Source organism: Hemitrygon akajei, chromosome 25 (assembly GCF_048418815.1).
Source record: "Hemitrygon akajei chromosome 25, sHemAka1.3, whole genome shotgun sequence".
Lineage (NCBI taxonomy): Eukaryota > Metazoa > Chordata > Chondrichthyes > Myliobatiformes > Dasyatidae > Hemitrygon > Hemitrygon akajei.
Window position 1 is genome coordinate 45920579 of NC_133148.1, and position 11016 is coordinate 45931594.

The 11016-nt window shown below is 42.5% G+C and overlaps 1 long non-coding RNA gene across 1 annotated transcript in view; it reads left to right on the forward strand.

Moving 5' to 3' along the window:
• LOC140716600 (uncharacterized) overlaps positions 1–10492 on the forward strand; it is a 17553-nt gene extending 7061 nt beyond the window's left edge. The window contains exons 2-3 of the long non-coding RNA XR_012096324.1: positions 7963–8099; positions 8872–10492. This is a non-coding gene — a long non-coding RNA (uncharacterized lncRNA). The remainder of the gene's footprint in view (positions 1–7962; positions 8100–8871) is intronic.
• Positions 10493–11016: the final 524 nt, after the last annotated feature.

Sequence of the window (11016 nt, forward strand, 5' to 3'; positions counted from 1 at the left end):
TAAAGTGGAGTCTCTGGTGTCACAGAGGGAAGGTGGGACCCAAATTACACAGAGCAACCTCTCTGAAACAGCATTGAGATATAAAGATTCAGATTCAGATTCAGTTTATTGTCATTTAGAAAACACAAATGCTATGCAGTTAAAAAATGAGACAACGTTCCTCCAGAATGATATCACAAAAGCACTTGACAAAATAGACTACACCAGAAAGTCCACATAACGTTTGGCAATCCCCAATCCAGAGTCCAGAGAGGCTGCTGCGTATTAATATCACGCTACCATCTTAGCGCATTCCCCGGAAAGGAGCTCCAATCCCACCAGACAAAACAAGACCACAAACTAAAGCTACAAGACCTGCACAAAACCACATAGTTACAACATATATTTACAACAGTGCAAACAATAGCATTATTGATAAAAAAAATACAGACCATGGGCACAGTAAAAATAATCTAAAGATGTTAAAAGACTAAGTTCAAAAGAAACCAGCACACAGTTTCCACAAGTCCTCAGGGTCCCGATAGACTCGTCATCCCATGCCAGCGGCAGAAGGGAATCCCCCGCTATGGACTTCCACGGCGCCGCCTGACTCAGCCTCGCAGACGCAGCACACAATGAAAGCTCCGTCAAACCCAGCCTCGCAGACACAGCACACAATGAAAGCGACCTGACCGCAGTGAACTCCGAGTCAGTCAAACCTCCGAGCCTCCGACCATCCCCTCCGGCACAGGATCATCCTCTGCCGAGCGTATTAAGATGCCCCCGCCAACGGCCATCGGCAACGCGACCCCGAGGACTGGGGGCCTGTTCTTCCCAGCAGAGACCTAGACCTCACAGCAGCAGCAGCAACGAAGAAGGTCTTCCTGGAGATTTCCAGATGTTCCTCCATGCTCCCACATCCGTTTTTCATCGATAATGATTGTGCACGGCACCCCGCTTCACAAATAACAGATAATCAGCTCCGGAGTGGCCACTGCAAGCTGCGTCATGCCGCCATCTTGGCGATCAGACATTCAGTCTGATCAGACAAAGAGATCAGACATTCAGTGATGCTGATTGAGCGATCAATTTTTTGGATGCATAGTAGAGAAATTTCCAAATCTTTTACATTCACCTGACACAACAACCCCACCAAGACACCAGTCAAAATGGCGATTCATTTTTTTCCTCCAAGAGGACCACAAATTTTTGTAGGGTTTGTGTGCCTCAATAACCCAGAGATCTATGTTGACTTGAGTCAGGGTCTTGTGCTTTAGCTCTAGGTAGGGTCACCCATGCTAGACAGGTCAAAGTGTAGGTGCCAGACGAAGAGTGATCCACCATTCCTCCAAGTTCGGAGTTTCAGGTCAGGGTTAGGGAACCTGACTAGTCAAAAAGAAAAATAATTTTTGTTATGAGACACTCCTAACCACGCTATCTTCCAGATTTAGAATCTCTAATTCTGCAGAGTGTGGATAGCTAGTTGCAGCTCTTTTAAGGTTCAGGATGATCCCTCTTATTGACAATCATGTTTTGGGCTCCAAGAATTGAGTATTTAAAGAACATCTGAACTGATGTTCGGTGCTCAATCGTAAGCCCTACTGGTGATATCATCTATCGTTTGTTTTATGTTCAGTTCCCAATCCAGTTTGATTCTGTGTCTTGAACTTTGCTTTGGATACTCCGGCATTTGGGTCCAAACCATCCTCATCAAGGACTCTCATCACAGTTACAGAAACAGCAATGAGGAATCCTTCTACATCTGAGTGCGATGATATTCCCTAGTCACCACCCGGGACTTGCATGGCTGACAGTAGTGAAAACTGAGAGAAAGCTACTGGCATGGTAAAGGAAGCAATGAACTTCACAAAGACCAAGAGCAAAAATGTTTTTTGGAAATGTACTAACCACGTACAACACTGCAAGCTCACACAAATAACCACAGTAATGTGTCTTTACAGCCAACACACACTGGTGTCAGTGAAAGCAGATGGACAGGGTCTGGCAGACTAAAAGCCGTAACTGGTGAAACAGTTCTATATTCAGGAAGGGAAGATGGTCAGCATCATGATGGTGTAGCTGTCATTTTGAAGAAAGGCATTGAGAAGTGCCCGCTGGAGTAAAAACCAATCAACAGTCGGCTGGTGAGAGTCAGGCTGAGAGTGAAGCAAGTGAACATGATTGTGATCCAGTGCTATGCTCCAAGTAACAATAGTGACATTGAAGAAAAGGACATCTTCTACAAACAACGGAGGTAGAGTTAACACCACACCATGATGTAATCATCATAGGAGATCTAAATGGCAAAGTGGGAAATAACAACTCACACTGTACTAGGGTCATGGGCACACAAGTAAGTGAGACAATGAATAGCAATGGATAGCAACGGTGAAAGACTGGTGGAATTCTGTGCCGTGAACAATCTGATCATAGGATGACTCTCTTTCCACAAACTGACATAGTGTTCGCCCAATGGATGTGACAAGATCCAGATTGACCATTTGATGATCATTGGTATGTGGAGCCAATCCCAGCAAGGTATAAAGGTGAAGAGGGGTGCAGATACAGGAAGTAATCACAATCTTGTTGTAGCAGTGATGAAACTCATGCTGAGAAGCACTGGACCAGAGCACATGTACAAAGACATTTTGATGTTGAGTTCAAGGACACCAGTGTGCGATCTGCTGTCACCATTCAACTTAAGAACAGATTTCAGGCCTTTGACGAGGATGTGTCAGTGGACAAGGTCAACACAATGTGGAAACAGATTGTGTCAGTGTTCAAGGAAATCAGCGAGGCTTGTCTACATTACAGAGCTAGAAAGAAAAACAAAAGAATGGATACTGCAGGAAACATGAACAGCCTTAGAAGAAAGATGGAAAATCAGGAGGAAAGTGTTTGATGCAAAGTCAACACAAATTAAAGTGAAACTTCAACTGGCAAGAAAGTGAAAAGCTTCAAAAAATGGATAAGAGAGTCTACATGGAAAACCTAGCAGTGGAAGCCACAGAAGAAGCCAATCAAGGTGATCAGGAAAATATATGCAAGATGTCAAAATTGGTATGCAAAAAGCTCCAGGCCAGATCCAGTTGTCCCATGAGAGATAAAATTGGTTTGGTTTTGACAACTAATAAAGATCAAGGAGCACGATGGACAGTGTATTTCAAAGAATTACTGAATAGAACACCACCAGATGAAGACCCTGACATACAAGAGTTAGCAATGGATCTAGACATCAATGCAACCCAAGAAAGAAGAGATTGTTGCTGCGATTAAATCATTAGAGAACAGCAGGACATGATATTTTGAACACCGAACTGTTCAAAGCTGAACCAGAAGTTCCAGCAGCCATTCTGCAATCACTGTTTATTATAATCTGGGAATGGGGACAAGTACCCAAGGACTGGACAAAGGGAGCTATTGTTAGGATCCACAAGAAAGGAACACTAAGTGATTGAAACAACTGGTGTGGAATCACACTTCTGTCAGTGACTAGCAAGGTTCTCAACAAAGTCATTGTCCAGTGGATTACAGATACTGTTTATGAGTGCTTGAACAAGGAGCAAGATGGCTTCAGGAAGAATAAAGGTTTTGTCAATGAGGTCTTCAGACTGTGGAATGTCATAGAGCAGAACGCAAAGTGACAGTGACAACTACACACAAATTTCATGGACTTTGAAATGGCATTTGTTAGCATCAACAGGGAGAACCTCTGGTGAATTCTCGGGCCATAGAGGATTCATTCCAAAATTGTCCTGCTTATCTTGAGTTTGTATACTAATTCCACATTTGGAGCATGTAAAGTTCTAGTTATTGCATTACAGGAAAGAAGTGGGTACTTTGGAGAGGGTGCAGAGTAGATTCAGCTTAGTGTTGTTTTGATTGGAGCATATTAACTGTAAGGAGAGATTAAGATAAAACAACAAGATTGATCAACGAAGAACCAAGTGGTGCTAGCAAAGTTTAAACTGGTCACTGGTGAGTAAGTGCCTCTTGCCAATATCGTCAACTATGGCTCCCATCACTTTACTGAACGTTGTGTAGATGAGTTGGGCCATTATTGTCTAACTAGATTTGTCCTGTATTTCGAGAATGGACATACTGGGCAACTTTTCCCATTTTTGTGCAGATGTCAGTGTTGTATCTGTACTGGAGCAGTTCAGTTGGAACCATTAGTATAATGGCATTGGGCCAGGGCACAGATTTCCTGTTTGCAGCATAAATAACCACCACCTTCAATCTGAGCCAATCTCTGTTTTCTTCCCATAGAACCCAATATTTATGTTTGGTTTAAGTCAGCTTTATATTGTTACTTCCCAGAGGACAGATGTCTCCATACTTGCATGGACCCCTTCTCCCTTCAGACTTTCAGTCCCATTAGTCAATCCTCTGTTCAATAATACTGTACAAGAATTGCTTATTGGTATTGGTCCCTGAATCAGAAAAGTATTTCTAGGCCTTCGCAGCGAGCTTATTATTTTTAGTAAGCCTATTTCCTCTGGAAGGTCCCCTGTTCAGATTAAGTCAAGCCACATCTCCTACAGGAAGCTGAGAAGGATATAGCCTCTATATCACTGTCCAGTTTCATCCACCTGTCAAGAAAGAAAATATGAAATGTGTTTCTGGTAAATCAACAGCTGCACACAGAGATTCTGTACAAATTTATCCCATGCACTGTGTGTCAGAAGGAGGTTGTTCAGCCCTCTTTCTTAAGCTGATCTGTGTCCAATCTCCATCTACCTTCTTTGGCTCCACATATATTAATAATTGAACAAACAAAATTCTATTAATTTTGAAGTTTCAACTGACACTCCCCATGGCCCTCCAGTCTTGACCATTTCTCAGGGAGAGTCCCAGATTTCCAGTGCCCTGTATACCCTGAAATAACAGATTCTTTGTGTTATTCTTCTGTGCCATCCTTGAATGTTTTTAAGTTGCCCAATTGCACTTGCTTTCAATTTCCACTCTTCAGGGAACAGAAGACCAGACCTAATATGCTAACTATCCCTGTCCCAGTAGCACTTCACTGGCCCCCGTCCCAACAGCAATACCAAACCCCTCCCAGCCAAGGAAAGTACATCCGTCCTGAAGAGTGATGCCAAGAATCACTGCCAGTGCTCCAGATGTGGTCTAACTAGATCTCTAATCCATAGCTGTGTCATATCCACCAGTCTGTATCCCTGTTTTCCTCATTAACTGCAGCACATGAGAACTTTAGCTTAAATTCATCCTTAGGATTAATTAGAACCCAAACTTGCCATGGGTCTCTCATCCAAAGTAAACCTTCCACATTCCCTCTTTCCACTGGGATTGTTTATTCCCTTATGGAATCTGTGTCAGTCAGCTGACACAGCAGAAACAAGACCTCTCTTGAAACATGAGCTCACCAGAAAACAACCTCTGTGATTGTGGGCAGTTTACCTCCTTATGTTTCTCACCACACCTGAGTATTTTCATGTGTACCTGCCTCAACCTACCATTGGCTTGTATTCATTACAGTTTGTTCGAAATTTTCTAGGCTTACAGCTGTAAGTTAAAAATCTCACAGCTGGCTAATCTGATCCAGCTCCCACTGCCTCTTTGTCCCATTCTGAATTGAGATATGGAACATGCTCCACTCTACTCTCTCTACACCCATGACTGTGTGGCTAGGCACAGCTCAAATGCCATCTTCACATTTGTCTGTTGTTGGCAGAATCTCAGATAGTGATGAGGAGGTGTACAGAAGTGAGATAGATTGGCTGGTTGAGTGGTGTCACACCGACGACCTTCACTCAATGTCAGTAAGAATAATGAATTGATTGTGGCCTTAGGGAAGGGAATGTGGGGGTACACACATTAGGTATCACTGAGGGATCAGCAGTGGAAAGGGTGAGCAGTTTCAAATTCCCGGCTGTCAACATTGCTAACTGGGTCCAACTTATTGATGAAATGACAAAGAAGGAACATTAGAGGTTACATTTCATTGGGTGTTTGAGATGATTTGGTGCCTCGAAAAGCCGCATCCATCATTAAAAACTCACATCATACAGGACATGTTCTCTTCTTATTACTACATCAGAGAGGAGGTACAGGAGCCTGGAGACACACACTCAACAATTCAGGAACAGCTTCCTTCCCTCTGCCATCAGATTTCTGACCAGGCAATGTATCAATTTATCAACACTACCTCATATTTATATATACATTTATTGTAATTTATGATTTTTAATGTGTTGCACTGTACTGCTGCCACAACACAACAAATTTCACTACATACGTCAGTGATATTAAACCTGTTTCTGATACTGATGGGAGTGAAGGCAGAAAATAGTTGAGTCTGATGATCTGATATACCTGACCGTAGGTGACTGGTCTGGGCCCAACTGCTGCCACTGGGAAACAACAGTTCCTGAGAAAGAGTTTGGGAAGGAAAAATGAAGGGAAAATAAAGAGAGAGGAACATGCAGAGCGAATGAAGGAGGAAGAGGATACGAGACATGAAGTGGGAGAGAATGAAATGGAGAGGAAGTGACAAGAAGGGTGACAGAAAGGGGAAAATGGAAATGAGAGAAATATGACATGGATATGCAGTGAGTGAGGGGGAACAGGAGAGTGAAAGTCCTAGGAAGAGATAAAGAGAGTCGGAGAGGAACATGGTGAAGAAAAGTAAACTCAATAGATTTTGTTTCCCTCCTGAAACTCTGGTACTACACAGACTTAAATGAAATGTACAGCACAGGAGCAGATTCAGACCAATAATTTCATGCCATTGTTCATATTCTGCATGAACCTTCAGTCACTCCATCTTTGTGCAACTGGGTTATCTTTTCCTTCTGTTCCCTTTCTCCACATTCACTTCTGTGGAGAGATCTACATTCTCCCCACTCCCTGGATAAATAATCCAAATAGTTTTAATCCTCCTGAAGACTGAACCACCTTTCTCCTCCACCCTATCAGGTAATTTTATGTGGAAATGTGCTTTACACTTCAACATTCTCATGACCCTCCTATCCAGGGTGTATTTGAGCATCAAAACCATTCACGTGTTACTAATGCAGTCAAAAATGTCCCCCTGTTTTCACAGGGAAGAGCCCTAAAGTTGAACCCAGTACATTACAGCATCGAGGTGACAGTGTCCCGACTGGGAGAATTTCATGGGACTGGGTAAGAGTACAGATTGCTTTTTGTCGAAGTTAAAGCATAGGTTTCCATGCCTGCATTTACCTGGGTGAAACTTCATGAAACCCCAGTTCTGTTTGCTCCATTGTAAGGATGTGGAGGCTTTGGAGAGGGTGTAAAAGACGTTCACGAGCATGTTGCCTGGATTACAGAATATTACCTGTAAGGAGAGGTTGAACAATCTTTGACTGTTTACTCTGGAGCGTAGGCTGAGAGGCAACCTGATAGAGGCTTATGAAAGTATGAGAGTCATCAATAGGGTTGTTACAAGAATCACCCCTTGTAATAATAATCTGGGAAGGACAGAGAATCTGTATTTACTGACAAGTAACTTTTATTGTCTCAACTCAAAAGCACGTGGGTTCACAAACTAATTACCTGTGTGCACCTGACTAGAATCCCTGACCCTCCATGAACAGTCAATGAAGACAAAAGGTATTACCCGGGAAAGGAGTCAACGCTGGCCAGGCATTCCTCATGGTCCCAATCTCCATGTATCAGTGAGGTCCTACTTGTGCACAATGGTTGGTCTCTGGTTACTGGAGAGTTATCACCCTTGTTTATTTGGAGTTCCTGATTCTTACAGTGTTGCTCATCAATTGAACTAGTGGATCTCCATCCCATTGGCTCAAGGTCACCTGACCTACCTCAGTCACCTTCTTACTGGTCATTGTACAGGGCTACACTAACATTGTTTCATGGTTCTGCCCATCCCAGCCTTGTGTATTTGAGCCTTTCAACTCTGACCGGCCCAAACCAGTTAAATGAAGTGACCCAGACAGCGTCAAACAAGATAACAGATTTTTTTTGTTTAACACAAAGTACACTGCAGATGCTATGGTCAAATCAAGACGTACAAAAAAGCTGGATGAACTCAGCAGGTCGGGCACCATCCGTTGAAAGCAGTCAATGTTTCGGGCTGAGACCCTTCGTCAGGACGTCAAAGATTTTTTTCTTTGGTAGGTCTGGCATTTTGCATAGTAAGTACCTACTCATTCAAGAATGGTCTCTGATTTAGCAGGTCATTACCTGAAATTCCTTGCATCCACATTCAATTGCTCTGATTAGATCACCCCAGAGTAACAATCAGCTCAGAGTCCAAAATGTGGGGGAAAAAGACAACTGGTTTGTCTGCCTCGCCTGTCCTTGATTAGGCTGGAGTTTCTTCTGGCGGACAGGGTAGACAGTCAGAGTTATTTTTCCAAGGTAAAATGTTGTATCCAAAAATACATAGACTTAAGGTGAGGGGTATAACATTCAAAGGAGATTTGTGGGTTGTATTTTTTACACAGACAGTGACAGGTGCCTGGAGTGCACTGGCAGGAGTGGTGGTGAATCAGCATGATAGTACAGTTGAGATACATTTGAAAAAGCACATGACCATTCAGGATATAGAGGGATATGGATTCTGTGCAGATAGTTCAGTTTAGATTAATTTGGTGTTCTGGTTGTCACAGTCATCATGGGCTGAAGGGCCTGTTCCTGTGCTGTACTGTTCTGTGTTGTAGGTTTACTTGAAGCTCAGTAACTATTTGTTATTAATAGCTGACAGATGTCTGAAACTCTGCGATAACATTAACACTCAGTCCTAACACTTCCTCTCCGGTTTCACAGGCAGGTTTAATTTGAGCAGGGGGCCCTCCCAGTGGAGCTGTGTTACTAACAAGAATAAACACACTGCTTTACATATGGAAATACAATTCTACCATTGTGCTTTGCACCAACCAACAGGTTCACGTTTACCATACAGAATGAAACGAAATGAATCAAAATCAAAGGTCAAAAGACACAGAGACAGCAAGACCCTCTCCTCGTTACAGAGCATTTGCCACGTGTCAGAAACGGGCTCACTGTAATGATGATTGAGTGTTACTGATTGATTTATTGATTATGTTATGGGAATGAGCAGTTCAAATGTATGTACACCTGCACTTTATGTTCTGAAGTAGTTGGGAGACTCCCACCAACTACTTAAAGTGTGTTTGCTCAAACTGAGCACAAAGGTCCATCTTGGTGATCAGATAATTGTGAATTGTCATCAATAAAGTGAAAAAGAAGGAGAAACTAAAAGATGCCACAGACTGCCTTGTCAACATTACACCGATGGGTGGGTAGAATCCCGGTGTGACATGCTGATGTTTGTTGATGAGAACAATTGCTGCCCAGTGAATAAAGCTTAGACTGAAACAGCAACACAGACCATAATCACTTTGGATCACTGTGGGAATTGGGGGTTATCATTGGCCTGGAAGCTCTCAGGCCCTGAAGATCAAGGATAACAAACTTGCAGATTCAGAGACATTCAATAATCTGTTATCTAATTGTCATTGACAGGTTATCAGCTGATGAGGTCTGCAAGAATAGATGTGTAGTAAACCTTTCTCTCTGGCATCAGGACAGTAAAATTTGTAGTTTTACTCCTATAAGAGCCTTGGGCCAATAGCTTGCTGTTTGATTTTTGTGTTCACCTTGAATTAAATAACATCACCTGACCTGGATTTGAGTCTCTTTAAACCGTGTATCAATCTTGGTAAGAACATACTGATAGATCTCACAATACCTGTAAATAATTGTCCCGAGGAAGGTACCAGGATGATACTATCTTATTATTTTGGGAAGTTGGCCCTTTCAGGTTTTGGATTGGACTGCATAGTTGTAATTTTCATTGTAGTTTAACTTTCTTGTGTTTGTTTGTTTTTAAATAATAACTTATATACATGTAATTGCTCAGTGAGTTGCGGGTATCACATTGCTCGAATAGGGACTATTTTATTGTTTAATTTAAGCAATGGAATTTGAATAGAATGTCTGCTACCAGTTTTCAGCAGTCATAAGCAACGGGTTTTAATGCCCCTTCTTGACTGCTGAAGAACGTTGAGTTCAGGACCCAACACAAGTTTAAGTTTTAATTAATGAATCCATCAGACAGGCTGGGAAACCCAGCATTTGGTAGTGCAGTGGGTTAGCAGAGTGCTTTACGGTGCAGGCAGCCTGGGGTTCAATTCCTGCCACAGCCTGTAAGGAATTGTAATGTCTCCCCAAGAATGTGTGGGTTTCCACCGGGTACTCCGGTTTCCTCTCACAGTCCAAAGTCTAAAATACCTCAGTTTGGTACTTTAACTGGTCACTGTACATTGTCCTGAGATGAGACGAGGATTAAATCAGGATTCCTGGGCAGTGTAGCTCGAAGGGCCAGAAGGGCCTATTCCATGCTGTATGCCAATAAATAAATGAATTAAATAATTTACATGGACTTTACTGATTTTTCCCATGAGTTCATTCTAAAAGTATTCCTGAGTTTCCTCTCACCCTCCTCCATATGGGAGTCCAGTCCTACTGTCAATTACTCTGTCTGAGGAGCTTCCTCAACAAAGTCCACAGATTCATTCTAATGAATTTAAACCTGCAGTCTGTGTCTTTCTCTTCCTCTTTAATTTAAATCCATCTTATGGATGTCCTTTCCATTCCCTTCACTCTTCCATCACTCTGTGTCAGACGTCTCAGTGAGTCAGTAAATTGTGGTGCAAACCATTTCAGCACATCATCCCGTTGGACTGAGGTATTGCTTCCAGATTCCTCCTCTGACCAGACACTTCCTCACCTGCCATTCCCTCTCCTTCTATGACCTGACATCTGATTTATGCTCCTGTGAAACACCTTCTGATGATTTCCTATATTAAAGCCACACTGTCAATGCAAGTGGTTGCTTTTGGGCAAAATTGTCCAATTATTTTGCATTGCAGACCAACCACGTCCACAAATGAACCACAAAAGTTTTTGATGATGAATGGGGGCTGAGTCGCAAGGAAGTCACATTTTCTATTAGAATGTGCAAGAGCGTAGAAAATAAAATCAGAAAACAGCGAGGTAGACAGT